General features: G+C 44.8%; 27 non-coding genes across 27 annotated transcripts; 2 read left to right on the top strand and 25 right to left on the bottom strand.

The window, feature by feature from the left end:
• Window positions 1-4,536: 4,536 nt before the first annotated feature.
• trnae-uuc (transfer RNA glutamic acid (anticodon UUC)) lies at window positions 4,537-4,608 on the bottom strand. Its single transcript has one exon. It is a non-coding gene; the product is annotated as a tRNA-Glu (tRNA).
• A 255-nt stretch (window positions 4,609-4,863) lies between these two features.
• Window positions 4,864-4,980, bottom strand: LOC130416231 (U5 spliceosomal RNA). The gene has a single exon (XR_008906064.1). It is a non-coding gene; the product is annotated as a U5 spliceosomal RNA (small nuclear RNA).
• Window positions 4,981-6,129: 1,149 nt separating this feature from the next.
• Window positions 6,130-6,201, top strand: trnaw-cca (transfer RNA tryptophan (anticodon CCA)). The gene has a single exon. It is a non-coding gene; the product is annotated as a tRNA-Trp (tRNA).
• A 516-nt stretch (window positions 6,202-6,717) lies between these two features.
• Window positions 6,718-6,789, bottom strand: trnae-uuc (transfer RNA glutamic acid (anticodon UUC)). Its single transcript has one exon. It is a non-coding gene; the product is annotated as a tRNA-Glu (tRNA).
• A 202-nt stretch (window positions 6,790-6,991) lies between these two features.
• Window positions 6,992-7,065, top strand: trnan-guu (transfer RNA asparagine (anticodon GUU)). Its single transcript has one exon. It is a non-coding gene; the product is annotated as a tRNA-Asn (tRNA).
• Window positions 7,066-7,714: 649 nt separating this feature from the next.
• On the bottom strand, window positions 7,715-7,799 carry trnas-uga (transfer RNA serine (anticodon UGA)). The gene has a single exon. It is a non-coding gene; the product is annotated as a tRNA-Ser (tRNA).
• An 8,545-nt stretch (window positions 7,800-16,344) lies between these two features.
• On the bottom strand, window positions 16,345-16,417 carry trnak-uuu (transfer RNA lysine (anticodon UUU)). Its single transcript has one exon. It is a non-coding gene; the product is annotated as a tRNA-Lys (tRNA).
• A 139-nt stretch (window positions 16,418-16,556) lies between these two features.
• On the bottom strand, window positions 16,557-16,638 carry trnal-aag (transfer RNA leucine (anticodon AAG)). The gene has a single exon. It is a non-coding gene; the product is annotated as a tRNA-Leu (tRNA).
• Window positions 16,639-17,244: 606 nt separating this feature from the next.
• trnal-aag (transfer RNA leucine (anticodon AAG)) lies at window positions 17,245-17,327 on the bottom strand. The gene has a single exon. It is a non-coding gene; the product is annotated as a tRNA-Leu (tRNA).
• A 493-nt stretch (window positions 17,328-17,820) lies between these two features.
• trnas-uga (transfer RNA serine (anticodon UGA)) lies at window positions 17,821-17,902 on the bottom strand. The gene has a single exon. It is a non-coding gene; the product is annotated as a tRNA-Ser (tRNA).
• A 388-nt stretch (window positions 17,903-18,290) lies between these two features.
• trnak-uuu (transfer RNA lysine (anticodon UUU)) lies at window positions 18,291-18,363 on the bottom strand. The gene has a single exon. It is a non-coding gene; the product is annotated as a tRNA-Lys (tRNA).
• Window positions 18,364-18,534: 171 nt separating this feature from the next.
• trnal-aag (transfer RNA leucine (anticodon AAG)) lies at window positions 18,535-18,617 on the bottom strand. The gene has a single exon. It is a non-coding gene; the product is annotated as a tRNA-Leu (tRNA).
• An 845-nt stretch (window positions 18,618-19,462) lies between these two features.
• trnas-uga (transfer RNA serine (anticodon UGA)) lies at window positions 19,463-19,544 on the bottom strand. The gene has a single exon. It is a non-coding gene; the product is annotated as a tRNA-Ser (tRNA).
• Window positions 19,545-19,932: 388 nt separating this feature from the next.
• On the bottom strand, window positions 19,933-20,005 carry trnak-uuu (transfer RNA lysine (anticodon UUU)). Its single transcript has one exon. It is a non-coding gene; the product is annotated as a tRNA-Lys (tRNA).
• A 171-nt stretch (window positions 20,006-20,176) lies between these two features.
• On the bottom strand, window positions 20,177-20,259 carry trnal-aag (transfer RNA leucine (anticodon AAG)). The gene has a single exon. It is a non-coding gene; the product is annotated as a tRNA-Leu (tRNA).
• Window positions 20,260-21,104: 845 nt separating this feature from the next.
• Window positions 21,105-21,186, bottom strand: trnas-uga (transfer RNA serine (anticodon UGA)). Its single transcript has one exon. It is a non-coding gene; the product is annotated as a tRNA-Ser (tRNA).
• A 91-nt stretch (window positions 21,187-21,277) lies between these two features.
• trnah-gug (transfer RNA histidin (anticodon GUG)) lies at window positions 21,278-21,349 on the bottom strand. Its single transcript has one exon. It is a non-coding gene; the product is annotated as a tRNA-His (tRNA).
• Window positions 21,350-21,574: 225 nt separating this feature from the next.
• trnak-uuu (transfer RNA lysine (anticodon UUU)) lies at window positions 21,575-21,647 on the bottom strand. Its single transcript has one exon. It is a non-coding gene; the product is annotated as a tRNA-Lys (tRNA).
• A 171-nt stretch (window positions 21,648-21,818) lies between these two features.
• Window positions 21,819-21,901, bottom strand: trnal-aag (transfer RNA leucine (anticodon AAG)). Its single transcript has one exon. It is a non-coding gene; the product is annotated as a tRNA-Leu (tRNA).
• Window positions 21,902-22,672: 771 nt separating this feature from the next.
• Window positions 22,673-22,744, bottom strand: trnah-gug (transfer RNA histidin (anticodon GUG)). The gene has a single exon. It is a non-coding gene; the product is annotated as a tRNA-His (tRNA).
• Window positions 22,745-22,988: 244 nt separating this feature from the next.
• On the bottom strand, window positions 22,989-23,061 carry trnak-uuu (transfer RNA lysine (anticodon UUU)). Its single transcript has one exon. It is a non-coding gene; the product is annotated as a tRNA-Lys (tRNA).
• Window positions 23,062-23,752: 691 nt separating this feature from the next.
• Window positions 23,753-23,834, bottom strand: trnas-uga (transfer RNA serine (anticodon UGA)). The gene has a single exon. It is a non-coding gene; the product is annotated as a tRNA-Ser (tRNA).
• A 91-nt stretch (window positions 23,835-23,925) lies between these two features.
• Window positions 23,926-23,997, bottom strand: trnah-gug (transfer RNA histidin (anticodon GUG)). Its single transcript has one exon. It is a non-coding gene; the product is annotated as a tRNA-His (tRNA).
• A 225-nt stretch (window positions 23,998-24,222) lies between these two features.
• trnak-uuu (transfer RNA lysine (anticodon UUU)) lies at window positions 24,223-24,295 on the bottom strand. The gene has a single exon. It is a non-coding gene; the product is annotated as a tRNA-Lys (tRNA).
• Window positions 24,296-25,393: 1,098 nt separating this feature from the next.
• Window positions 25,394-25,466, bottom strand: trnak-uuu (transfer RNA lysine (anticodon UUU)). The gene has a single exon. It is a non-coding gene; the product is annotated as a tRNA-Lys (tRNA).
• A 171-nt stretch (window positions 25,467-25,637) lies between these two features.
• On the bottom strand, window positions 25,638-25,720 carry trnal-aag (transfer RNA leucine (anticodon AAG)). The gene has a single exon. It is a non-coding gene; the product is annotated as a tRNA-Leu (tRNA).
• Window positions 25,721-26,491: 771 nt separating this feature from the next.
• trnah-gug (transfer RNA histidin (anticodon GUG)) lies at window positions 26,492-26,563 on the bottom strand. Its single transcript has one exon. It is a non-coding gene; the product is annotated as a tRNA-His (tRNA).
• Between the last annotated feature and the right edge of the window lie 151 nt (window positions 26,564-26,714).

Here is a 26,714-nt window from a genome sequence, read left to right as displayed (position 1 = left end):
TCTTCAACATAGAGGGTTTGTAGAGGTGAACACCATTTGGATCAGCTGCCAAATGGAAGTGCTGCATGACCCCCTCAATCCTTTTGAGAAGTTCTTGAGAACCAGGAATCTTTGTTCTGCAGTGCTCCCGAATGTGCTGCTTGGTGGGGTTGGCTGGCTGAATAGCACAAAACGCATAGGCATTCTTGAGCTTCATCAGGTCTTCTTGATCCACCACACAGAAAGCAGCAGACAGGAACTGGGTGAAGGAGCTGTATAAAGCATGATGCTCGGAAACACACTCCCGGTGAAAGCGCCTCATGCAATGAAACAGGTCGAGCTTGACATTGATGTGCTGATTGAAGCGAGATCTTGATGCGCATGCATTTTGCAGTTCACCAGAAGTGGCCTCGGCAATATCAGCATCAGCAGTTCTCCAGGCATTCCAGTTGAGATGTTCTCCAGCCTGCAGATCTGGCACCCTGAACGCTGCACAGCAATCCCTGAAACAGAAATATATATATTTTTAATTATAGTATAATTAAATTTAATTGTAGTATAATTACATATTAAAACTACAGTATTAATAGGTCTAAACAACAGTTTATGAGTAAAAAGAACGTGCACAGATGGTGAATTGTGAGGAAATGCAGGCAAACGATTGCATGATTCAAATGACTCACCTGTCCACCCAATGGTACCTTGCCTTTTCCACTCCTGCAATGTTGTACCGGTTTGCTAGGCCCTGATACATGGGTTCCATTGACCTTTCCGTCTCAGACTGCACCATCACCCACGAAAGGATCATCCAGTTTTTGTTCATGGTGGCGTAAGATGACATTGTGCCAGAGGTAAATGTAACTTTCCTTGCCACTTTCCGGGTGTGGTCAGAACGTAAAGCCTGCCCAAAGGTGCCCTGCAGTAGCTTTCTAATAGCTACCTGTTGTCGCTGGTACTCATAAAGGAGGCAGTCAGTGAGGTAGTCTGCAGACACAGAGATTCCATTCCATCCATCAGGATCATCATACTCGCCAAAGGGAGGAGGCTTGGTCTCATTTCTTAGGAATCCTGTGATGGTTTTCTGTCCATAATTTCCAGCCTCGGAATCCAGGACATTCTGGCAACTGAGGAGGTAGGCAAAGTCGGCACGTTCAAATTTCAGGTGCATCATTTCAATCACCTGCCTGGCCATGTCTGAGGGTGATTTTCCGGTACGCCGCAGCTCATCCATCACAGATCTACAGATGGCCTTCTTGTAAGTAAGAATTGCTGGCAGTACATTTGTAAACCTTTTGGGGAGCTTTTCCAGCCACTGTGGGTTGTCTGCATACCACCTTTTCTTGCAGACTTTGCAGCACAGCCGAGATGAGAAGAGGTAGTACTGACCTGTGATGCCCACGATCACACGAGGTCTACCGACTCCTGCACACGTGACCTGTGCTTTGCTACACCCCGCAATGCATGGCAGAGCATAGTTACTCTTAAGTCTAGCCATCAAGGTGTCATTTTCAGGTTTCCAAATAAAAAAAGGATGAAGCTGAAAATATTTGGCTGACGGCAGATCAGAGACTGTGTCTATCAGCTCAGGTTGAGGAGGTAAACGCCACAGTGACACGGTCTTCATGGGGTTGCTCACAGGAGGAGAGCCTGGCCACAGACCCATGGATTCCAACTCAGTCTTCATCCAGATCCTCTGTTGATGAGAACACTTCCACTGACGCGTGTCATTATCATTTCCAGGAAGCTGTGGAGCAGGAACTCTAGGAAGGGTTGGTGTGCCTGGGTGTTTGAAAATAAGAAAAAATAATAAAGTATTGTTACAGATATTAAATATGTTAATAACTTTTATATCCACAGAATACTCTCTTACTTTGCGCTGTCGGTCGAACAGGTGGTGGAACACACACTGAAGGAGGAGGAGCAGAGGAACATGGTTCTGAAAGCACAAATAAAATAATTAAAGCTGTTGTAAACAAAGTTAAACAAAAAAAAAAACGTTCTAGACATGTGACGAGGTCTCTATAAATTCACAATTCCAAACATAGAAATGATTCAACCCATATATATCTAATGCAACCCATTCTTACCATCTTTGTTAGATTCCTCAAAAGAAAGGGTCCTGCACGCTCGAGAGATACTGCCCTCTGATGAAGAGAGACACATTGTAAAAGAGGTGATAGTTTTAAAAACATGCATTTATAATGTATGATTCAATGTATCCATAAACTTGACATTAGAACACACCTGTCGCTGAAACACCTTTTTTTGATTGTGTGGAAGCTGATGGTTCCTGCACAAGAAACATCAGCTCTTTAGGAAGGGGCACTGGTGTTTTCAGAGCTGGCACAGCTGGTGCTTTAAAAAGGAAGTCAGAAAAAAATTCAATTCAAAGTTATAAAGAAGACAATTATATGATCAGAGAGGCGGAAATAAAATGTGTTTACCATCCACAGGAGACAGACGCAGTTCCTTTCTAGTGACCATCAGTGGTTTCAAAAGGACAGTAGATGGTTCTGCAAGACATAACATCTTGTTAATAATATCAATAGTCTTAAGAGATCTGCTTACTTTAATAGAATGAATGAAATGATGCATTAAGCCTTCTCAAATAATGTCACAAACATTTTAAACTAAACAGGGAATGTAAACAATGTAATTACAAGAACATGCACGTCTTCATGTATTAATAAACTGAAATATTTATAAGTTTACAGTCAAAGTGAGCACTTACCCAGAATGGGGGTTTATCAGTTCATCGTGGTGGGGGAATCAATTCATAGCCCCTTGAACAGTTAGTATAATGCCAACAGCACACAGATTTGTTAGTGACACACGGCCAACACACTGACACATTTAGACAAAAAAAAATCATATTCAGTTTTGGAGAACATTTAATTTCATAATTCATCAACACAAAAGTGCTGACACTAAAGTGAATAAAAACCTGTCGTTGTTTCTGTGGAGTGTTTCACTTCAGCAGCTGAGCACGCAGATGATGCTGGCGCTAACAAATGTAAAAATTAGGGAACATTTATTAAATATATCAACTTATTTAATACAAGATGTCATTTAAGAAAAAAAACACTCACACTGCACCAGTAGCTTAGAGGGGGTGATGTTCAGCATTGCAGTCTCCAGCTCAGCGTCTTCATCCATCTCTGTATGGTTGACAAACAAGAGTTAAAGGTTGCTTTTACGCTGCACTTGGAATTTTTCAAATGTAACTTCATACTTTACCTTATTCTTTGTAAAGCACAAAGTATCTTTATACTTATTGACATAAATGTAAAGATTCTCTTCTGAAGGCCAAATGAGGGGAAATAACAACTGACCTGTGGGCTCAGATGTGGCAGGAACATGCGGAAGGGCAGACTGCTGCTGCTTCAGCAGGTATTGTTGCAGTTTATGCATCCGTGTCCCTCGGACACACTTAGCCCCCATTACAAAGGACGCGTAACCATCAGCTCTGCCGTCCCAAATCTCCTTCCATGTACTCTTGGCACGAGCTCCGAAACCAACCAGCTGATCGTCGCCTGGTGATGCCGCTGTTGCAGCTGGAGTTTTGGACGTGTAATGTAAAAGAGACAGAATCTCCTCAAAGCTGTGGGCGTACTGCATAAAAGAGACCAGGCTGCTCTTGCTGTGCCCCTCGGTCATTGTGACTCCTGCAGCCTCTTCTTGCTGAAGGTTCTTCATCAGATAGATGGTGTACCCCACATCATTTTCAAGGAGCCACCGGAAGGACTTCCCCTTGTATTTCCCAAACTGCAGGATGTACTCACCAAAAACTTCTTTTTGGTCTGAGGCATCACCTCCTCTTTGACGGACCACATTCAGAGCATTTTGTCTCACAAGCTCCAGCTTAATTGGTGCCGACTTGTCCTGCAAAGATAGGTTGTTTTTTATTGTTCTCGCCTGGTCAGTTGGATCCTGCAGAAGATATCCCAGCGGTCCCTTACGAAACGCAACCTTTACCCTTCCAGGAAAAAAAATGACCCTTTTCTGCATGATGACCTTTTTTTTAAAGTGTTAAAATTTACATTGGAATGAAAAAGATGAAAACCAGATGGTTTTTCACAAATGCAGTACAAACAGTGTTGTGATGCTGCTATGAAGTCGTTCACCGAGATTATGTTTTAGAACCAAAGGAAGCTTTTTGTACCCACATGACTGCCCACTTTAGCTCTTTTGGATGTTTAAGATTTTCTCCATGTAGAGGTGTGGTTAAAAACGTCAAGATAGTGTAAAGACATCTCGTAAAAATTGTCCCAGATGTACCTTCTGTACTTTTCAGTTGTCGGCACCCAGAACGCAGCACTTTGTGTCCAGCACTTGTTGCCTGAGACCTCAGGACGCACCATATAATACAAGGTTAAATACTGTTTGCTCACTTGAGTTTGGATTGTGCAAAGGAGTTAAAATGTAGAAGGTGCCAAGAAAGGCTGATATACGAGATAAGTGACTATTTGTTTGATCTCCTACACAGCTGACTCGTCAGAGCCTCACCGCTAAACAGCAGCTTTTTCATTAGAAAATAACCAATTGAGAAAATGGTAATTCCCATACCGGGAGTTGAACCCGGGCCGCCTGGGTGAAAACCAGGAATCCTAACCGCTAGACCATATGGGACGCCTTAGCTAACTTCTTCCGACCTGGAGCCGACATGCACTTCAACTGTTTCCCAGTACAGAGGAAGCGAAATAACAATCACACATTTGAAGTGCATCGCAGAAGATTTTCTACCTATCTGAGCAGGTGCTGACAATAAACTTGCAACAAACGTGGTGAAACCAAGAGTCCCAAAACAGCTAGGAGACAACGATGTACAGAAGCAATCCGACTGAGGCTGATTCTTAAACGCTCTGGTTCTTGGCACAATAACGAAGGCCTGCTGTGAGCGGAGCCGTCCAAAATTACATTAAACTCACGGTGGTTTCATTCTGCGGAAATCTTTCGTAAAAGGCAGAAGATTTATGCGTAGATCAAGAGAAACTCGAGCTGCACCCACCAGCTCTCGGCCCAGTGTGCTTCCTATGTCGCACCGCAATGTTCAAGGGGCTAATATTTGGTCGAGGCTCCTACCTGATAATTCACTCTGGGAGGGGCCATGAGACAAAGTTCTCTTCCATCAACAAAATACTGCAAAAGCCAAGTCTGAAGAGATGTTCCTGAAGCTAGCATCCTACCGACCACAGGTACTAGCATCTAGATCTTCCAAGAAATAAAATACAAATCTTCAATCTCCGACAACTCTAGCTGAATCAGAACAATGGTACTGTTTAGCGTGTTGACACATGGTTCATATGCTCTCCTACTTTGAATAAAAGCATCTGCCAAATGAAAAATGCAAATGGATAGAGTACGGCGTCCTTCTTCCTCTACTGAATTTCTTTTAACCAACAAATTAAAGTGTGATGATGTGTTGACCATTCCACCGAGGTCCAAAGGAGGATTCAGAAAGTCTGCACAACACTCTAAATTAGCCAAGCTTGCAGCCTTCCTACTGCACACATCCAATATCAAAAAACTAATCTTTTCCAAAGAGAATGCTATGAGATATCGGTTGCAGTTCGGCACAAAAACATTTCCGCAATTGCAAGCCAGTACTCGTTAGTATAGTGGACAGTATCTCCGCCTGTCACGCGGAAGACCGGGATTCGATTCCCCGACGGGGAGCTTGAGTGTCCTTGTGGGTCATCCCTGCTTTGTCAGCTCTTATGTGCAGCAAGGTATGCTCTGTCAGTAGAACATGAGACTCTTAATGTCAGGGTCGGTAGAGGATAAGATTCAGCGTCGTGTGCTCGAGCCCCACGTTGGACGTGCAAATGACTTTTGATCGTGGTGTCTTTCACCTAGGCCTCGGTTCCCAGGCTTAGTGACAGAACAGTCAGGCAGCTTCTTGGAAAATACTGAACACTTGACGACTTAACCGTTATGCTGCAAAGGCGGCTCTCGGAAGACGGACGCTATATTTTCGTGCGGCGACGTTCGTTGTTATGACTTTGCAAACCTCTGCTGTTTCTTTCCAAGTCAAACCGTTGCTCTGTCCGAGAACAACAAATTTGACGTCTCTTTGTGCCGCCGTCTCCTGATGGCTTTCGTGCAACTGTCCGTCTCTGTGGCGCCATCGTTGGCGTCTGCCCAGCGAGAGGCCTCGTGGCGCAACGGTAGCGCGTCTGACTCCAGATCAGAATGTTGCGTGTTCAAATCACGTCGGGGTCAAGATTTCTTTCTGTGTGTACGGCTTGTTAACAACACCGTGAGGCTGATGTCGCACACTAATTGCTGCTAGGAAGTTGTTCACCGAGATTACGTTTTAGAACCAAAGGGAACTTTTTGTACCCACATGACTGCCCACTTTAGCTCTTTTGGATGTTTAAGATTTTCTCCATGTAGAGGTGTGGTTAAAAACGTCAAGATAGTGTAAAGACATCTCGTAAAAATTGTCCCAGATGTACCTTCTGTACTTTTCAGTTGTCGGCACCCAGAACGCAGCACTTTGTGTCCAGCACTTGTTGCCTGAGACCTCAGGACGCACCATATAATACAAGGTTAAAGACTGTTTGCTCACTCGAGTTTGGATTGTGCAAAGGAGTTAAAATGTAGAAGGTGCCAAGAAAGGCTGATATACGAGATAAGTGGCTATTTGTTTTTACCTCCTACACAGCTGACTCGTCAGAGCCTCACCGTGAAACAGCAGCTTTTTCATTTTAAAATAACCAACTGAGAAAATGGTAATTCCCATACCGGGAGTTGAACCCAGGCCGCCTGGGTGAAAACCAGGAATCCTAACCGCTAGACCATATGGGACGCCTTAGCTGTCTCCTTCCGACCTGGAGCCGACGTGCACTTCAACTGTTTCCCAGCACAGAGGAAGCGAAATAACAATCACACATTTGAAGTGCATCGCAGAAGATTTTCTACCTATCTGAGCAGGTGCTGACAATAAACTTGCAACAAACGTGAACTTGTCCAACTTGTCCAACTTGTCCAAGCAAAATCCTTGACAACTGTCTCTGTGGCGAAATCGGTTAGCCCATTCGGCTGTTAACCGAAAGGATGGTGGTTCAAGCCCACCCAGGGATGAAAGCTTTGTGGCGAGCAGCTGTAGTTTTCTGACCCCAAAATGCTGAGGCCCGCCAGTGGAGCTTACTCAACAGAGTCTTACTCTAAAACAATACGGCTTTGCAAACACACTGAAAGAAAAGATGCCTTTGGCTTCTAAAGCCGGGAGTTAAACCCGGACCGCTTGGGTGAAAACAGGAGTCCTGACTGCTGGACCATGCCTGACACCTCAGCAAGCGCAATACGGACTGCAACTGTTTCCAAGAGATTAAGAATCGGAGTAGCGACCCTACATTTTCAATGCAAGTCGGAAAGACTTTTCATTTCTCTGCACGTGTAGTAGCAGTGATTGGATGAGCTGGGTTTAAACATTCTAAAGAACAGCTGAAGAAGTGCTTGGCGCGGCTCTTTTTGAACAAATTGCAGTGCGTTGTTCGCCCGATTGAAGGCGTTCGCCACCAACACATTTCCAAAGCGAGCGGGAAGCAGTTTATTCAACCCCCCCAAAAAGTTGCCTCGGTCCAGATTCGCTGAGACCACAACACAGAGTACTAACCAACCACACGATCAAAGCGAGCTAACAGACGGCTGCACAGGGCTCGGCCGAGATGAAGTTTGCTCTTTCGCCTCTAGAGATACAAATCAACATCTGAGCTTAATAGACCGCAAACGTAGTCGGCAGGATTCGAACCTGCGCAGGGAGACCCCAATGGATTTCAAGTCCATCGCCTTAACCACTCGGCCAAATATGGGGCAAAATGGACTGTTATGGTGGGGGAAAAGAAAAAAAAAGAAAGAAGAAGGGGGAAAAGAAAGATTGAGCAAAAAATGAAGTAAAATTATAGTATATTTAATATTATAATTACAAAAGGTAAAAAAAACGTATTCAATTTTATCAACAAAATACCTAAGTGCCCATTTAGATCCAAGTAATTGTAATGTTTTTTTTTTTTAAATCGATCTATTTCACTATAACTTCAATAACTGCATTAACTCATATACTGCACCATACCTTTAATAACCGCATTAACTTTCTATTGCACTGCAACTTTAATAGCTAATGTCTATAATCAATGCACACCTAAGTCACTTGCACTACTGTATAGTCTAAATTGTTATCTGTTCATAACCACCTGTACACTAATGTTCACAGTATATAGCCTTCTGTATATATTGTCCATAGTACATACCGACTGTCATATTGTCATAGAACATTCCTTCTGTAAAGTATTTTCATAATAGTTTCATAATAGTATTTTTATGCCCATTGTATAGTATTTTCCTAATATTGTATTCTGTATTTATTCACACTGTATATCATGCACTTGCTAATTGCACTTCTGGTTAGACCTAAACTACATTTCGTTACACTGTACTTATATATGTGTACTGACAATAAAGTTGAATCTAATCTAATCTAATCTAATATACACTTCCAAAATCCTTATATATATGAGATACATTAGATGTAATAGTAAACATTTATTAAATACAATATTAAATATTAACAATAATTATACAATAACTAGAATACAATAAGAAATAGAGAGAGCTATCCTTCAAATTCTGTTAACCTAATACACTACTAAAAATTTACTGTAACTAGATTTAAGACAAGTTTCTTAAAAAAATAAAATAATGTGGTGTTGGTATGGTAATGTTTGTTTGTTGCCTACAAAGAGTCTTTCCACTCTGTAATGCTCTGGCCCGACGCTGGACAGTACCATTTTCCTCTAAGCTGAGTATGACCAGTAATTTTGCTTCTTGACTTGCCACAGATTTTGGATTGATAGTGGTAGTCGTCTTTTGTTTGCCTTTTCTTTGGTGGCTCCCCTCTTGCCACACGCTGTTCATCCTCAAGTGCTGCCTTGTGGAGCCTCCATGCACGTTGTCGGTTTTCAGGTGGTGGCAGAGCTAATGGCTGTTGACCAGGGGGAAGGGAAGACCAACCATGAGGTGGGGGTGGAGCCGATGATGGATACCCGGGTGGAAGGGAAGACCACCCATGAGGTGGGGGTGGATCTGATGATGGATACCCGGGTACAACGGAAGACCAACCATGAGGTGAGGGTGGAGCTGATGATGGATACCCGGGTACAACGGAAGACCAACCATGAGGTGGGGGTGGAGCTGTAACGGATACCCGGGTGCAACGGAAGACCAACCATGAGGTGGGGGTGGAGCTGATGATGGATGCCCGGGTGCAACGGAAGACCAACCATGAGGTGGGGGTGGAGCTGATGATGGATGCCCAGGTGCAACGGAAGACCAACCATGAGGTGGGGGTGGAGCTGATAATGGATGCCCGGGTGCAACGGAAGACCAACCATGAGGTGGGGGTGGAGCTGATGACGGATACCCGGGTGAAAAAGACCAATCAGAACACTCAGACCAGGTATTCCACCCAGGAAAGTCCTGTGCCTCAGGACAGAAGAAATTATTCTGTGCAGCAGGAGAATAGTCTGTGTCATATGGAGATGTGTCTCCTAGCCCAGTGCCTGTGAGTGCATTTGAAGACACTGCAGTTCCACTTCGTGCATATTTACGTTGACGAATGACTGCCTCACCCTCCCGATTCTCAGGCTCCTTGAACTCAATGGGAACATGTCCATGTTCAACAGGTCCAGATGGGAGCTCCCTTGGCTTTGGCAGTGGCTCCTTCGCTATACCAATTTGCTGGGGAAGCTCCACTCCTTGCAGTAAGGTGTCCCGATCAGTTCGTTTCTGTCGGTCAAGAAGCCTTTTTAAAAAAAAAAACATCTTCAGTTCAAGAGTTATATAAACACTGTGAATTAAACCATTCTAAACAAATGCAAACTAATAGTTAATTTAGAAGTTGTTATAAGGAATATGCTACTAAAGTGAAATTAGGAAGGCAATAACCAACTCACCAAGATGACACTGTAGTGTTGTTGATTGTAACTAGCACCAGGTTGGTCTTGTCGAGCAGCTCTCGGCAGTCTTCAAGCAGCTGCTTGATGTGACAATACATCATCACAATTGCCTGTGTAATTGGAAAGGTTTTGCCCTTATTGTCTTTAGGTCTGTTTCTGGCTTCCCTGAATTCCTTCAAAAGCTTGAGTGCGATGCATTCTGAAATCCTGTTGATATCAGGTCTCTGAGCTGCCTGGCCATGGGTCATGAATAGTCTGTGGATAAAACAATGCATTTAATGCATTTTGTATGTTATTCTATGGTTCATTGGAGCTTTATAAACATACAGACTAATTAGGAATTTTTATTTTATGCAAATGAAAAGTGAGGGATAATTTATGATGGCACACACTGTAAAAATGTCCTTTAACACAGGTGCACCACAATTTAACTCACCTCTCAGCTGCTTGCTGACCAGGGGCTGAGCCACTACGCTTTCGAGAAGCTCTCCAAGGACCTGGCAAGATCCTTTTCTTGCACTTAAGGGAATACTTGGAAGGGGACTGATCAATAGCATGCAGACACGAATACAACCGCAAGATCTCTGCTATCTCGTTGGTTGACAAAGCAGTGATAGTCCGGTTGAGGCTAATAAGGTACCCTGCCAGGTTATCCACCGCCAAAAAAAACGAAATCCTGGATTACAGTTCTTTGATAAACTGTTCTTCACAAATTACAAGCATAAGCATCACGTATTAGAGTCTTTACCAGAGATGATGTGCTGGGCCCAGCGCAGGACATGTCTTCAATGTCAGGACTGTGAGAGCCACCACTTGGAACAGGGGTTTCCTAGATAATTTTTGAACATTTGTAAGTATACCAATTAAACATTGTAGAGCATTACTTAAATTGAATATATAAATTATAAAACAACTCATGTATTGCTCATATAAGCTAACATTCCTATGCAATTTCAATTTAATTCAAGAAAATGTATATTACCAGAGAAGAGGTCAATAAATCATCATGACTGCTGGAACTGCCAATAGTGCGTGTGTTTAAACTGATGTCTGCTGCATCACATATTGTGACATCCAGACACTCATCCTCCTGAACTTCAACCTGCATCTCTGGCAGAGTGATTTCACCAGGCTCCAGTGGAGAAAGTAGGTCTCCTCTGCCAGATTGTGCCAACAAGTACTCCACTGCTATACGCTCATCTGCCAAAAAGAGGCATCATATTGTAAAAAGAGGAATATATCAGGCTAAATCATAACAGTAAATGTGATGAATGTGGTGTTGGAAATGAATAAAAAAAAATGTGATTTAAAAAAAATACATAAATAAATAAAGTCACACATAGACAACTCAACCAAATACGCTGAAAACACACAGACACATCTTATAACAGTATAGATAGATAATAGATATGACCACCGTTACAGCAATGATCATTCCATTAAAAATGGAATGAATTAAAAATGGAATGAATGGTTAGCGTTTAGGCAGCATTCAAACTCACAGCAAAGCCTGGTATTACTATAGTAAGAGAATGTACAGTATTGAATCTTACTTGTGGGTTTCCCATGGGTTATGAATTCTTGCAGGAGTGCACATCCGAGGAGTCTTTTGCTGAGGACATTAATGTGGGACATTAAACGTACAACATAGATTTTAGTTTGTGATGTACCACTCATGTCCACAGCTTGAAGAGCCCGGTTGATGTTCCATCTCGATGCACCCTCAAGCATGTACATCTGAGTATGTACAGCATTACATCTCCACCCTGTAAGGAAAAATGTGTGACATTGTCAAAATACCATTATAAACCCCTCTACGAACTTCCAAAGCTGACTACCAATTAAAGCTAATTCACTTGTTAACTCAACCTGTGGAAATTGAATTCCTTTATTTTACTTTACTTTTTTTTAAGTCGTATTTAAACTGTTTTTTGTTGTATTCTTCCAAAGTTTAGAAATTCCTTTATTGTGACAACACTACTTAATTACAGACATGATATTCTTGGTATTGTTACCATACCTGGAATGAAAGTGCACTGATGGCGATGAAAGCTTTCAAGAGAAGAGGACCCTCTGCCACACCGCAGTACATCCAGAACCTTGTCACCCTTCTGTAACCCAGAGCCCAGCTTTGTGTAAAGCTGAACACCAGGCGGGTCTTGGATACAGGGTAAATGTTTCTGTTGTACCTCCCAAACGTGCATCATGCTCTCTGGATTAATGAGGCGCAAACCAGTCGTGTCGGTCAGTTCTGTTGGAATATGCCCCTGAAGTTTTTTTAAAAAGTATGTTCTTTTTCGCTTCTTTAAGGTGAGAGAAGTCATCCTTGTCCCATTCAAAGATACAACTGGACAACTTGGAGCAGAAAGTGCCATACAGTGGATGGTGCTCTGTTGTAAGACCAGCAGTGAACCGTCGCATGAAGTGGAAAACATCAAGGCGAACTTTGAACTTCCAAGGTCGAAACCAGGTAAGAACTGGAGTAACACCTACACCAATGAGAAACAATGAGCGAGTTTACACATCTTCTTAGATTTAAATTTGTATCATTTAAAAATATGCTAATGCTATTTATAAATATTCTCTTAAGCCTCTAAATCCGTCAGATTTCACTTCTTTTAAAGAAACATTTTTATCAGGCTCCTAGGTTCAGTTCCATAGCAGATAGCAGATAATTCAGAATGGGCTGAGCGTTATTTAGAAGTCTTTGAAGCAAGATTATTTGAGTAACATATACTTTACTTTGAGAGCATTCACTCATCATTCACTCATCAACATTATAATCTCATTTTTGACAGAGGTGGCTTTTAGAGGGTTCTGCATCTGAACGAACATGAACAAAATATGAACACCTAAAAAAGCCATCTAAACACCATTTTCCTAAATTAGTGGGAAACATGCAGATCTATGATTTATTGTCATTGAGACACATGCCAAAAATTATTGCTTATATGGATTAGAAATGTATAAATGCACACACATTCCTGTTAAGTAATGGCTTAAGTTGACAAACCTGTCCCGCTGCAGCAGTCCCTGTCAACATAAATCGCAGCTGGATCTGGCTCCCTAGCATCCCTGTATCACTTTACAATGCCCTGACACAAGTCATCTAAGCCGGCTCCCTCACCCGTGGTTAGGACACAGTTCAGAACTTGGCCAAATTCATTACCAATGTTGGTCATCCAGGTAGCAGTGTCAGCAATGCCACCAGCAAGCTTTTTAGTAATCTGTATAAATGCATTAAGATAATACAATTTGGTATATTCAATATAATTTAACATGCATTTGGCTCTTTATGTGTATTTATGTTTACCTTTTTGGTAGAATCAAGCTTCAGGATGCTACCATATGTTGATGTTACAACACCCTTAAGCTCATCAAGGTGATTCAGGATTTCATCGGCATGGGCAGTCTCAAACCACTGTGCCAGCGGTAGGGGGCGAAAAGGCGGGGGCTGCTCATAAACCACTTCCGATTGGGTCAGGGCACATCTCTTTTTGTGGAGCTCACAGTCTGTCAGGTAGTCTATACTCCGTCTTGCCCACTCCTCACTATGAATTTCTTCTAGCACTTGTTTCAAGAAACTGGAGCTGTTTCCTGCAGTTCTTGGTTTCATCAAAGTCGCACACTTCCTGTCAAGGGCAAGGTGAGAGGTGAGAACAGCGGGGAATTTATTTCTGTGGGAGGGATCCAGCTGTTTAAGGATCTCTGAACTCCAAGGGCAGACAGGTATCATACATTTACTCCAGCGAGGGTAGTCCACTCCAATTAAGTAATATGTGGAGTCAACATCAATGACTTCCCTAACTTTAGTATAAATGCCTGAATGATGCATCTTCCTATTGCACCGTGTACATTTCAGAGGAATACCCCACATCCTCATTGGTGCCCACAGAAACATCCTCTGCCTAAAGTAACTGCTAGGATCAGGAGTTGAAGTAATAGGCTTGCTGGGACTCGGTGGATGAAACCAGTTTTGTGGAAACTGCTGCTTCAGTCGTCCTGTGGTGTCATACAGACACTGAGCTATCCACTTTTGGTCTGCTGGTTTGAGCACTCGACAGAACTGTTTGGGGAGAAAACTCAGCCAATTTACTTCTGGAGGCCTTAGTGTAATGTCCTGTGATGGTGTTTGTACTGCAGTTTGTGGAGCTCTTTGCTGGTCTTCGATGTATGCAGATGACTGTGCAATGGATGATGTTGGATCCACAGATGTTCTGTCCCCATCTGAAAGACTAATCAAACGATGATGCTTGTCAATGTGGTTAAACAGTCCAACTGCACCCCAGACTTTTTCACCACACTGATCACAACATTCTTGGACATGGTTGTCTGAAAGATGTTCACTGAAACCATCCACATTAACATCTTCGCTACAAAGAGCACACTTAATTGAACTTCTGCTCTGCAGGGCTGGTCTGGAGCCTGCACTGGGCTGCGGGGCTGGTCTTGAGCCTGCACTGGGCTGCGGGGCAATGCTGAAGCCTGCACTGGGCTGCGGGGCTGGTCTGGAGCCTGCACTGGGCTGCGGGGCTGGTCTGGAGCCTGCACTGGACTGCGGGGCGGTGCTGAAGCCTGCACTGGGCTGCGGGGCTGGTCTGGAGCCTGCACTGGACTGCGGGCGGTGCTGAAGCCTGCACTGGGCTGCGGGGCTGGTCTAGAGCCTGCACTGGGCTGCGGGGCGGTGCTGAAGCCTGCACTGGGCTGCGGGGCTGGTCTGGAGCCTGCACTGGGCTGTGGGGCTTGACTGAAACCTGCACTGAAGCTTGCACTGGGCTGGGGGGATTGACTGGAGGCTTCACTGCTCTGTGGGGCTGCCTGCGTCTCTAAAACTGTCTGCTCAGCTGACTGTTAAAAAAAGTGTAAACATCTACATCCTTGCTATCACTTTGTAAATCAATTTACATTCTTGCTGGATAAAATAATTCATCTCTTAAATATCAAATAAATAAATAAAACGGATAAAACAAATGCAGAATTGATGAACATAAGAAAAGGGATAGTATAACAATATTGTGTCATAATATACTTAATTTAGAGTTGTTCATAATCTGTATTAGTCTGTGTGTCCAAATATCTTTCTCTGTTTTCAACCAATCAAATAAGTTTATACAGGTTTGGAATAACTACAGAGTTAGTAAATCATGAGAGAATTAAAATTTTGGGGTAAATTATCCCAAGGCTTCACAGCTCAAAAAATGAACATTTCACCCTTGTGTTGGCGAGTTTTTCACATTTGTCATCACATACCTTATCATCACATTCCTTTTAATCACATACCTTATCATTACATACCTTATGAAAACCACATTTCCAGGGGATTCTTTTGCCAAAGATATCATATGCACGGGTTTGTTTGTGTAATGGGCAGTTATTAATTCTTTTAATATACCTTTAATATACATGTTAGTGTTAACAAGTGCAATTGGATTTAACCAAAAATTGTCTAAACGCATTGGCATTCTGAATTTGGACATTCATCATCATCACCATCACATTATTACAGTTGTTGTAACTTAATGTACATATACCTAAGGCATTTTGCTATTGCAAAATGAATGGCCATGGCGATTTCTAATTTCTAAGTGTTAAACCACAAATTACAATTTAACCGGTTTAGATGAAACCGTAGTGTCAAACTAAGCAACGTTACAATCAGATTCTCTTTCAAGTGATAATGGACTCACCTGCACGCTATCCGAAGACTTTAAAATGATTAAAATGTTTATGTGATTTAAAATAATCCCAACTGTCTCGCGTAGCGCTGGGATGGACGACACAAATGATAATGTTTCGGCCAATGTTCGTTTTGCCCCATTTCTACCAATCAGAAGAGAGCGTTCGGATTGTTACAACTTGTGTTAGGAATTATTTCGCAAGTGTTAGGATTTAAGTAGAATGTGTTAGGACTTGTTAGGACTTATTTAGAATGTGTTAGGACTTGTTAGGACTTATTTAGAATGTGTTAGGAATTGTAACGAATCGTTAGGAATGGCTTTGCTGTCCGATCGCTTGAGGGTACGGCCACGACTACAACAGGTTCCAGGCCTTCTGGGTTTCGGTCGTGCTGCTGCAGAGGACGATGTCAAAAAGGGAAAGGCAGGACTTCAATAAGGACTGCCGTAACCCGGATTCGAACCGGGGTTGCAGCGACCACAACGCAGAGTACTAACCACTATACTGTCACGGCTAGCCAACATGCCTCCGGCAAAGTGACTGAGTGACTACATCTGCAGGGAGAAGATTGGCAGCTTTTGGTGAGGTCTCACGGAATTCCTTGAGCATGTGCTCAAAGCCAATGTGTAGACTCCAACGCACGAGCATACTGTTTATTTAATTTTTATCAACAGAGGGAGGGCCCAGAAGAGCTCACAAGGTAAAGGTGACTAACAATGTGGAAACACATCGCCCGAACAGGAACTTGAACCCTGGACCCTCAGATTAAAAGTCTTATGCTCTACCGACTGAGCTATACGGGCTCTTGAGTTGCGGCGACGTGTTGAGTACAACAGGTGAGTGCAAGTTCATCCCTCATAAATACACCCTAACCAGCTAATGTGGCTCTGGAGGTAAGACGAAAACTAGACTCACAACGATCCAAGCGGAGCAAAGACCCACTGGCAGCGGTGGGATTTGAAACCACGCCTCCAAAGAGACTGGAGGCTTAATCCAGCGCCTTAGACCGCTCGGCCACGCTACCTCAAAAAGGCACCTTGTTCCGGCGGTTTCCTCCATGGTGTTTTACAGTAGGCCCGCTGTGACATTTCGCAGACAATCAAGAGCTTACAGGGTTCTGTCGGCCTAGGGTTCAGTGAACCTTTCTGATGCAGGGGTGTTCAGTCCTATATCTGGAGACGATGCCATCTGTTGATTGCAGTTCATCAAGTACCCTTGAACCGGGTAACGGGCTCTGGGAGCTGAAAGTCAGACGTGTTTTAAACACTGCCCTGACAGCTCATCTTTGGTCTTTTATCTGGCCGTGCTTTCCTTAAAGGTCCATGAAAAGAAAACATTTATAAAATCACATTAAAGGCTATAAAGTATGTACACATTGTTTTACATTAAATGTTTACTCGTTGTTGTATAACTAGTTGCATCGACAACCCATCGAGCACTCCTGTACCAGTCAATTTGTGTTATATCAACAACTCGTGCCATCTGCTGCAGAGTCGCTCTTAAACATTTGTAAAATCACATAAAAGGCTATAAAGTATGTACATGGAGAACACACCCTAACCAGCTAATGTGGCTCTGGAGGTAAGACGAAAACTAGACTCACAACGATCCAAGCGGAGCAAAGACCCACTGGCAGCGGTGGGATTTGAGCCCCACGCCTCCAAAGAGACTGGAGCCTTAATCCAGCGCCTTAGACCGCTCGGCCACGCTACCTCAAAAAGGCACCTTGTGCCGCCGGTTTCCTCCATGGCGTTTTACAGTAGGCCCGCTGTGACATTTCGCAGACAATCAAGAGCTTACAGGGTTCTGTCGGCCTAGGGTTCAGTGCACCTTTCTGATCCAGGGGTGTTCAGTCCTATATCTGGAGACGATGCCATCTGTTGATGTTTACTCGTTGTTGTATACCTAGTTGCATCGACAACCCATCGAGCACTCCTGTACCAGTCAATTTGTGTTATATCAACAACTCGTGCCATCTGCTGCAGAGTCGCTCTTAAACATTTGTAAAATCACATAAAGGCTATAAAGTATGTACACAGTGTTTTACTACATTGTTATATACCTAGTTGCATCGACGACCCATCGAGCACTCCTGTACCTGTCAATTTGTGTTATATCAACAACACGTTGATCTGTTGCAGAGTCGCTCTTAAAGAAAAACGTGGTAGTCTATAAAGGCTTGATCTTCTTCTCTCTCTCAAGCAGCTGTAGTCGGCAGGGTTTGAACCTGCGCGGGGAGACCCCAATGGATTTCAAGTCCATCGCCTTAACCACTCGGCCACGACTACAACAGGTTCCAGGGCCTCTGGGTTTAGGTCGTGCTGCAAAGAGGACGATGTCAAAAAGGGAAAGGCAGGACTTCAATAAAACGTGGTGCCCTGCCGTGACCCGGATTCGAACCGGGGTTGCTGCGACCACAACGCAGAGTACTAACCACTATACGATCACGCCTAGCCAACATGCCTCCGGCAAAGTTGCGCTACCAGGACTGAGTGACTAGATCTGCAGTGAGAAGATTGGCAGCTTTTGCTGAGGTCTCACGGAATTCCTTACCCTGCTCAAGGCCAATCTGCAGACCTACAACGCACGAGCAAACTGTTTATTTAATTTTTATCAACAGAGGGAGGGCCCATAAGAGCTCACAAGGTAAAGCTGACTAACAGAGTGGAAACACATCGCCCGAACAGGGACTTGAACCCTGGACCCTCAGATTAAAAGTCTGATGCTCTACCGACGGAGCTATCCGGGCTCTTGAGTTGTAACGATGTGTTCTAAGTGTAGGCTCTCGGGTTGGGGCTTGTTGAGTACAACAGGTGAGTGCAGGTTCATCCCTCATCAAACACACCCTAACCAGCTAATGTGGCTCTGGAGGTAAGACGAAAACTAGACTCACAACGATCCAAGCGGAGCAAAGACCCACTGGCAGCGGTGGGATTTGAGCCCCACGCCTCCAAAGAGACTGGAGCCTTAATCCAGCGCCTTAGACCGCTCGGCCACGCTACCTCAAAAAGGCACCTTGTGCCGCCGGTTTCCTCCATGGCGTTTTACAGTAGGCCCGCTGTGACATTTCGCAGACAATCAAGAGCTTACAGGGTTCTGTCGGCCTAGGGTTCAGTGCACCTTTCTGATGCAGGGGTGTTCAGTCCTATATCTGGAGACGATGCCATCTGTTGATTGCAGTTCATCAAGTACCCTTGAACCGGGTAACGGGCTCTGGGAGCTGAAAGTCAGACGTGTTTTAAACACTGCCCTGACAGCTCATCTTTGGTCTTTTATCTGGCTGTGCTTTCCTTAAAGGTCCATGCAAAGAAAACATTTATAAAATCACATTAAAGGCTATAAAGTATGTACACATTGTTTTACATTAAATGTTTACTCGTTGTTGTATACCTAGTTGCATCGACAACCCATCGAGCACTCCTGTACCAGTCAATTTGTGTTATATCAACAACTCGTGCCATCTGCTGCAGAGTCGCTCTTAAACATTTGTAAAATCACATAAAGGCTATAAAGTATGTACACAGTGTTTTACTACATTGTTATATACCTAGTTGCATCGACGACCCATCGAGCACTCCTGTACCAGTCAATTTGTGTTATATCAACAACTCGTGCCATCTGCTGCAGAGTCGCTCTTAAACATTTGTAAAATCACATAAAGGCTATAAAGTATGTACACAGTGTTTTACTACATTGTTATATACCTAGTTGCATCGACGACCCATCGAGCACTCCTGTACCTGTCAATTTGTGTTATATCAACAACACGTTGATCTGTTGCAGAGTCGCTCTTAAAGAAAAACGTGGTAGTCTATAAAGGCTTGATCTTCTTCTCTCTCTCAAGCAGCTGTAGTCGGCAGGGTTTGAACCTGCGCGGGGAGACCCCAATGGATTTCAAGTCCATCGCCTTAACCACTCGGCCACGACTACAACAGGTTCCAGGGCCTCTGGGTTTAGGTCGTGCTGCAAAGAGGACGATGTCAAAAAGGGAAAGGCAGGACTTCAATAAAACGTGGTGCCCTGCCGTGACCCGGATTCGAACCGGGGTTGCTGCGACCACAACGCAGAGTACTAACCACTATACGATCACGCCTAGCCAACATGCCTCCGGCAAAGTTGCGCTACCAGGACTGAGTGACTAGATCTGCAGTGAGAAGATTGGCAGCTTTTGCTGAGGTCTCACGGAATTCCTTACCCTGCTCAAGGCCAATCTGCAGACCTACAACGCACGAGCAAACTGTTTATTTAATTTTTATCAACAGAGGGAGGGCCCATAAGAGCTCACAAGGTAAAGCTGACTAACAGAGTGGAAACACATCGCCCGAACAGGGACTTGAACCCTGGACCCTCAGATTAAAAGTCTGATGCTCTACCGACGGAGCTATCCGGGCTCTTGAGTTGTAACGATGTGTTCTAAGTGTAGGCTCTCGGGTTGGGGCTTGTTGAGTACAACAGGTGAGTGCAGGTTCATCCCTCATCAAACACACCCTAACCAGCTAATGTGGCTCTGGAGGTAAGACGAAAACTAGACTCACAACGATCCAAGCGGAGCAAAGACCCACTGGCAGCGGTGGGATTTGAGCCCCACGCCTCCAAAGAGACTGGAGCCTTAATCCAGCGCCTTAGACCGCTCGGCCACGCTACCTCAAAAAGGCACCTTGTGCCGCCGGTTTCCTCCATGGCGTTTTACAGTAGGCCCGCTGTGACATTTCGCAGACAATCAAGAGCTTACAGGGTTCTGTCGGCCTAGGGTTCAGTGCACCTTTCTGATGCAGGGGTGTTCAGTCCTATATCTGGAGACGATGCCATCTGTTGATTGCAGTTCATCAAGTACCCTTGAACCGGGTAACGGGCTCTGGGAGCTGAAAGTCAGACGTGTTTTAAACACTGCCCTGACAGCTCATCTTTGGTCTTTTATCTGGCTGTGCTTTCCTTAAAGGTCCATGCAAAGAAAACATTTATAAAATCACATTAAAGGCTATAAAGTATGTACACATTGTTTTACATTAAATGTTTACTCGTTGTTGTATACCTAGTTGCATCGACAACCCATCGAGCACTCCTGTACCAGTCAATTTGTGTTATATCAACAACTCGTGCCATCTGCTGCAGAGTCGCTCTTAAACATTTGTAAAATCACATAAAGGCTATAAAGTATGTACACAGTGTTTTACTACATTGTTATATACCTAGTTGCATCGACGACCCATCGAGCACTCCTGTACCAGTCAATTTGTGTTATATCAACAACTCGTGCCATCTGTTGCAGAGTCGCTCTTAAACATTTGTAAAATCACATAAAGGCTATAAAGTATGTACACATTGTTTTACTACATTGTTATATACCTAGTTGCATCGACGACCCATCGAGCACTCCTGTACCTGTCAATTTGTGTTATATCAACAACACGTTGATCTGTTGCAGAGTCGCTCTTAAAGAAAAACGTGGTAGTCTATAAAGGCTTGATCTTCTTCTCTCTCTCAAGCAGCCGTAGTCGGCAGGGTTTGAACCTGCGCGGGGAGACCCCAATGGATTTCAAGTCCATCGCCTTAACCACTCGGCCACGACTACAACAGGTTCCAGGGCCTCTGGGTTTAGGTCGTGCTGCAAAGAGGACGATGTCAAAAAGGGAAAGGCAGGACTTCAATAAAACGTGGTGCCCTGCCGTGACCCGGATTCGAACCGGGGTTGCTGCGACCACAACGCAGAGTACTAACCACTATACGATCACGGCTAGCCAACATGCCTCCGGCAAAGTTGCGCTACCAGGACTGAGTGACTAGATCTGCAGTGAGAAGATTGGCAGCTTTTGCTGAGGTCTCACGGAATTCCTTACCCTGCTCAAGGCCAATCTGCAGACCTACAACGCACGAGCAAACTGTTTATTTAATTTTTATCAACAGAGGGAGGGCCCATAAGAGCTCACAAGGTAAAGCTGACTAACAGAGTGGAAACACATCGCCCGAACAGGGACTTGAACCCTGGACCCTCAGATTAAAAGTCTGATGCTCTACCGACGGAGCTATCCGGGCTCTTGAGTTGTAACGACGTGTTCTAAGTGTAGGCTCTCGGGTTGGGGCTTGTTGAGTACAACAGGTGAGTGCAGGTTCATCCCTCATCAAACACACCCTAACCAGCTAATGTGGCTCTGGAGGTAAGACGAAAACTAGACTCACAACGATCCAAGCGGAGCAAAGACCCACTGGCAGCGGTGGGATTTGAGCCCCACGCCTCCAAAGAGACTGGAGCCTTAATCCAGCGCCTTAGACCGCTCGGCCACGCTACCTCAAAAAGGCACCTTGTGCCGCCGGTTTCCTCCATGGCGTTTTACAGTAGGCCCGCTGTGACATTTCGCAGACAATCAAGAGCTTACAGGGTTCTGTCGGCCTAGGGTTCAGTGCACCTTTCTGATGCAGGGTTGTTCAGTCCTATATCTGGAGACGATGCCATCTGTTGATTGCAGTTCATCAAGTACCCTTGAACCGGGTAACGGGCTCTGGGAGCTGAAAGTCAGACGTGTTTTAAACACTGCCCTGACAGCTCATCTTTGGTCTTTTATCTGGCTGTGCTTTCCTTAAAGGTCCATGCAAAGAAAACATTTATAAAATCACATTAAAGGCTATAAAGTATGTACACATTGTTTTACATTAAATGTTTACTCGTTGTTGTATACCTAGTTGCATCGACAACCCATCGAGCACTCCTGTACCAGTCAATTTGTGTTATATCAACAACTCGTGCCATCTGCTGCAGAGTCGCTCTTAAACATTTGTAAAATCACATAAAGGCTATAAAGTATGTACACAGTGTTTTACTACATTGTTATATACCTAGTTGCATCGACGACCCATCGAGCACTCCTGTACCTGTCAATTTGTGTTATATCAACAACACGTTGATCTGTTGCAGAGTCGCTCTTAAAGAAAAACGTGGTAGTCTATAAAGGCTTGATCTTCTTCTCTCTCTCAAGCAGCTGTAGTCGGCAGGGTTTGAACCTGCGCGGGGAGACCCCAATGTCAAAAAGGGAAAGGCAGGACTTCAATAAGACGTGGTGCCCTGCCGTGACCCGGATTCGAACCGGGGTTGCTGCGACCACAACGCAGAGTACTAACCACTATACGATCACGGCTAGCCAACATGCCTCCGGCAAAGTTGCGCTACCAGGACTGAGTGACTAGATCTGCAGTGAGAAGATTGGCAGCTTTTGCTGAGGTCTCACGGAATTCCTTACGCATGTGCTCGATGAAATCCCTGCTCAAGGCCAATCTGCAGACCTACAACGCACGAGCAAACTGTTTATTTAATTTTTATCAACAGAGGGAGGGCCCATAAGAGCTCACAAGGTAAAGCTGACTAACAGAGTGGAAACACATCGCCCGAACAGGGACTTGAACCCTGGACCCTCAGATTAAAAGTCTGATGCTCTACCGACTGAGCTATCCGGGCTCTTGAGTTGTAACGACGTGTTCTAAGTGTAGGCTCTCGGGTTGGGGCTTGTTGAGTACAACAGGTGAGTGCAGGTTCATCCCTCATCAAACACACCCTAACCAGCTAATGTGGCTCTGGAGGTAAGACGAAAACTAGACTCACAACGATCCAAGCGGAGCCTTAATCCAGCGCCTTAGACCGCTCGGCCACGCTACCTCAAAAAGGCACCTTGTGGCGCCGGTTTCCTCCATGGCGTTTTACAGTAGGCCCGCTGTGACATTTCGCAGACAATCAAGAGCTTACAGGGTTCTGTCGGCCTAGGGTTCAGTGCACCTTTCTGATGCAGGGGTGTTCAGTCCTATATCTGGAGACGATGCCATCTGTTGATGTTTACTCGTTGTTGTATACCTAGTTGCATCGACAACCCATCGAGAGCTCCTGTACCAGTCAATTTGTGTTATATCAACAACTCGTGCCATCTGTTGCAGAGTCGCTCTTAAACATTTGTAAAATCACATAAAGGCTATAAAGTATGTACACATTGTTTTACTACATTGTTATATACCTAGTTGCATCGACGACCCATCGAGCACTCCTGTACCTGTCAATTTGTGTTATATCAACAACACGTTGATCTGTTGCAGAGTCGCTCTTAAAGAAAAACGTGGTAGTCTATAAAGGCTTGATCTTCTTCTCTCTCTCAAGCAGCCGTAGTCGGCAGGGTTTGAACCTGCGCGGGGAGACCCCAATGGATTTCAAGTCCATCGCCTTAACCACTCGGCCACGACTACAACAGGTTTCAGGGCCTCTGGGTTTAGGTCGTGCTGCAAAGAGGACGATGTCAAAAAGGGAAAGGCAGGACTTCAATAAGACGTGGTGCCCTGCCGTGACCCGGATTCGAACCGGGGTTGCTGCGACCACAACGCAGAGTACTAACCACTATACGATCACGGCTAGCCAACATGCCTCCGGCAAAGTTGCGCTACCAGGACTGAGTGACTAGATCTGCAGTGAGAAGATTGGCAGCTTTTGCTGAGGTCTCACGGAATTCCTTACCCTGCTCAAGGCCATTCTGCAGACCTACAACGCACGAGCAAACTGTTTATTTAATTTTTATCAACAGAGGGAGGGCCCATAAGAGCTCACAAGGTAAAGCTGACTAACAGAGTGGAAACACATCGCCCGAACAGGGACTTGAACCCTGGACCCTCAGATTAAAAGTCTGATGCTCTACCGACTGAGCTATCCGGGCTCTTGAGTTGTAACGACGTGTTCTAAGTGTAGGCTCTCGGGTTGGGGCTTGTTGAGTACAACAGGTGAGTGCAGGTTCATCCCTCATCAAACACACTCTGGAGGTAAGACGAAAACTAGACTCACAACGATCCAAGCGGAGCCTTAATCCAGCGCCTTAGACCGCTCGGCCACGCTACCTCAAAAAGGCACCTTGTGCCGCCGGTTTCCTCCATGGCGTTTTACAGTAGGCCCGCTGTGACATTTCGCAGACAATCAAGAGCTTACAGGGTTCTGTCGGCCTAGGGTTCAGTGCACCTTTCTGATGCAGGGGTGTTCAGTCCTATATCTGGAGACGATGCCATCTGTTGATTGCAGTTCATCAAGTACCCTTGAACCGGGTAACGGGCTCTGGGAGCTGAAAGTCAGACGTGTTTTAAACACTGCCCTGACAGCTCATCTTTGGTCTTTTATCTGGCTGTGCTTTCCTTAAAGGTCCATGCAAAGAAAACATTTATAAAATCACATTAAAGGCTATAAAGTATGTACACATTGTTTTACATTAAATGTTTACTCGTTGTTGTATACCTAGTTGCATCGACAACCCATCGAGCACTCCTGTACCAGTCAATTTGTGTTATATCAACAACACGTTGATCTGTTGCAGAGTCGCTCTTAAAGAAAAACGTGGTAGTCTATAAAGGCTTGATCTTCTTCTCTCTCTCAAGCAGCCGTAGTCTGCAGGGTTTGAACCTGCGCGGGGAGACCCCAATGTCAAAAAGGGAAAGGCAGGACTTCAATAAGACGTGGTGCCCTGCCGTGACCCGGAGTTGCTGCGACCACAACGCAGAGTACTAACCACTATACGATCACGGCTAGCCAACATGCCTCCGGCAAAGTTGCGCTACCAGGACTGAGTGACTAGATCTGCAGTGAGAAGATTGGCAGCTTTTGCTGAGGTCTCACGGAATTCCTTACGCATGTGCTCGATGAAATCCCTGCTCAAGGCCAATCTGCAGACCTACAACGCACGAGCAAACTGTTTATTTAATTTTTATCAACAGAGGGAGGGCCCATAAGAGCTCACAAGGTAAAGCTGACTAACAGAGTGGAAACACATCGCCCGAACAGGGACTTGAACCCTGGACCCTCAGATTAAAAGTCTGATGCTCTACCGACTGAGCTATCCGGGCTCTTGAGTTGTAACGACGTGTTCTAAGTGTAGGCTCTCGGGTTGGGGCTTGTTGAGTACAACAGGTGAGTGCAGGTTCATCCCTCATCAAACACACCCTAACCAGCTAATGTGGCTCTGGAGGTAAGACGAAAACTAGACTCACAACGATCCAAGCGGAGCAAAGACCCACTGGCAGCGGTGGGATTTGAGCCCCACGCCTCCAAAGAGACTGGAGCCTTAATCCAGCGCCTTAGACCGCTCGGCCACGCTACCTCAAAAAGGCACCTTGTGCCGCCGGTTTCCTCCATGGCGTTTTACAGTAGGCCCGCTGTGACATTTCGCAGACAATCAAGAGCTTACAGGGTTCTGTCGGCCTAGGGTTCAGTGCACCTTTCTGATGCAGGGGTGTTCAGTCCTATATCTGGAGACGATGCCATCTGTTGATTGCAGTTCATCAAGTACCCTTGAACCGGGTAACGGGCTCTGGGAGCTGAAAGTCAGACGTGTTTTAAACACTGCCCTGACAGCTCATCTTTGGTCTTTTATCTGGCTGTGCTTTCCTTAAAGGTCCATGCAAAGAAAACATTTATAAAATCACATTAAAGGCTATAAAGTATGTACACATTGTTTTACATTAAATGTTTACTCGTTGTTGTATACCTAGTTGCATCGACAACCCATCGAGCACTCCTGTACCAGTCAATTTGTGTTATATCAACAACTCGTGCCATCTGCTGCAGAGTCGCTCTTAAACATTTGTAAAATCACATAAAGGCTATAAAGTATGTACACAGTGTTTTACTACATTGTTATATACCTAGTTGCATCGACGACCCATCGAGCACTCCTGTACCTGTCAATTTGTGTTATATCAACAACACGTTGATCTGTTGCAGAGTCGCTCTTAAAGAAAAACGTGGTAGTCTATAAAGGCTTGATCTTCTTCTCTCTCTCAAGCAGCTGTAGTCGGCAGGGTTTGAACCTGCGCGGGGAGACCCCAATGTCAAAAAGGGAAAGGCAGGACTTCAATAAGACGTGGTGCCCTGCCGTGACCCGGATTCGAACCGGGGTTGCTGCGACCACAACGCAGAGTACTAACCACTATACGATCACGGCTAGCCAACATGCCTCCGGCAAAGTTGCGCTACCAGGACTGAGTGACTAGATCTGCAGTGAGAAGATTGGCAGCTTTTGCTGAGGTCTCACGGAATTCCTTACGCATGTGCTCGATGAAATCCCTGCTCAAGGCCAATCTGCAGACCTACAA

The sequence above is a fragment of the Triplophysa dalaica genome, unplaced genomic scaffold (assembly GCF_015846415.1).
Source record: "Triplophysa dalaica isolate WHDGS20190420 unplaced genomic scaffold, ASM1584641v1 Contig2, whole genome shotgun sequence".
NCBI lineage: Eukaryota > Metazoa > Chordata > Actinopteri > Cypriniformes > Nemacheilidae > Triplophysa > Triplophysa dalaica.
The sequence above is the reverse complement of the archived record's forward strand: the minus strand, read 5'-3'. Positions and strand labels throughout refer to the sequence as shown.